Source organism: Gavialis gangeticus, unplaced genomic scaffold (assembly GCF_001723915.1).
Source record: "Gavialis gangeticus isolate Ggan-Ray unplaced genomic scaffold, GavGan_comp1, whole genome shotgun sequence".
NCBI classification, from domain to species: Eukaryota; Metazoa; Chordata; order Crocodylia; family Gavialidae; genus Gavialis; species Gavialis gangeticus.
The window spans coordinates 126,103,381-126,105,646 of NW_017729025.1; positions in this window are offsets into that span (position 1 = coordinate 126,103,381).

A 2,266-nucleotide genomic window follows, 5' to 3' on the forward strand; every position below is an offset into this window, starting at 1 on the left:
AATGGTTCCTTTGGATCTGAAAAATCTTCAGAAGCAACTAATAAATGTGCATCTTGTTAATGAGTCTAACTTTGTAAACACTGCTCCATGAAAAGGAAACACTCCATTTAACTGTGATCTGTTTATTTAATTACATAGAAAAATAATACTATGCTATAAGCCAATATAAATAGTTCATAATATTAGGGTTTTTGCATTTAATAATTTATTTTAAATACATATTGTGATTTTAATTTAGCAAGCTGGGCCTCCTAGCTAATTTCTGCTTCCATAAACGTTCACTTTAAACAAGGTGTAAATAAATAAAGCCATTCATGTAGATTACACTAATAAATTACTCAATTATAATTCTGTTGCTTTTGGCAAGTACCTGGTGTTCCAATATTTACTGTAATAATGTAGAAAGAGTTCCAAACACCTTTTGAATCACAATCTGCATAATGCAAAAATTGTGCACATATTGAAGTGAGTACTTTGAACTCCCAAGAGAGTTTTTTAGGTATTTTACCAGCCCAACTTACCTGCCTCGGAAGGAACATTGTGCTACTCTCTAAAATGCACCTAGTAAAAATAACTGCTGGGAAAATGTTATACCATCTGATGGCAATGATCAGACTGACACTATGACATCAGTTCTACATAAGCATCAGTTTTTGGGCTGCTGAAAGACATGGAGAAAAAAGAAAGAAAAATGGATCCTTATTTTCAGCTTGATGCACCCCTGCATCAAGCACAGTGCATGCCCAGAAGAGGAGCTGCATCAGTTTGACCTGGCTTGCCCAATATCTGTATAGGTCACATGCTTCAGAGGGGCTTTTTGGTGCTTTTATTTAATAACTGATTCATTCCAATATTAGAATGTAACTGACATGGCTCCTTTTCTGGAAAAGCACCATTTTATTGGGTTTTTTCCACACATCTGTCATCAACCTTAAAGACCTATTAACCACCCAACAGATAACACCACTAGAAATAGCCAGAGAAGAGCAAACTCTGGCCACACTTCCAAAACCCCTTTTCCACCACCAGGCCAGAATGACTACTTCAGTAGTCAAAGAAATTCATCTGGCTCCTTCATTGCTGGATTTCTTTAAGATTCCTTTCCTTACATTTTAGCTTCTGAAGTGTCTGGTTTCTTCTGAATATACACTAAGATTTGTGACACTGGGGGCAGATCTACATAAGACACTCTACTGTGGAGTTTCATAGTTTCATAGCTGGTAGGGTCGGAAGGGACCTGAGCAGATCATCAAGTCCGACCCCCTGCCATGGGCAGGAAAGAATGCTGGGATCAAATGACCCTGACTAGGTGATTAACTAGCCTCCTTTTGAAGACCCACAGGGTAGGGAGCAAGCACCACTTCCCTTGGAAGTTGGTTCCAGGTTCTAGCCGCCCTGACTGCAAAGTAGTGCCTCCTAATATCTAGCCTGAATCTACTCTCAGTCAACTTATGGCCATTATTCCTCATTACTCCCGGTACTGCTCAGAGGAACAGGGACTTTCCCATAGCCTGCTGGTCCTGCTTGTCCAGTTTGTAGGCGGCACCAGATCCCCTCTCACCCTTCTCTTGGGGAGGCTGAACAGGTTCAGGTCCTGTAGGCTCTGCTTGTAGGGCCTGACTTGCTGCCTCCTGATCAAGCGAGTGACCCTCCTCTGGACCCTCTTGATGCTGTCCACATCCCTCCTGAAGTGGGGTGCCCAGAACTGGGTGCAGTACTCCAACTGCGGCCTGACCAGCACCACATAGAGGGGAAGTATCACTTCCTTGGACCTGCTCATGATGCATCTTTGGATGCATGACAAGGTGCGGTTGGCCTTCCTGACTGCATCCCCACACTGCTGGCCCATGTTCATTTTGGCATCAATAATGACTCCAAGATCCTTCTCTGCCTCTGCACTGACAAGAAGGGAGTTCCCCAGCCTGTAGGTATGCTGCTGGTTCTTTCTTCCTAGGTGCAGTACCCTGCACTTGACAGTGTTGAAACCCATCCTGTTCTCATCTGCCCACCCTGTAACCTGTCAAGATCTAGTTGCAGCCTGTCCCACTCCTCCAGCATGCCCACTTCACCCCACATTTTAGTGTCATCCGTGAATTTGAACAAGGTGCTTTTCACCTTGCTGGGCTAGATGTACACCTTGCTGCAGCTAGATATACACCTTGCTGGGGTCATTTGACCCCAGTACTCTTTCCTGCCATGGCAAGGGGTCAGACTAGATGATCTACTCAGGTCCCTTCTGACCCTAGAAACTATGAAACTATGAAAC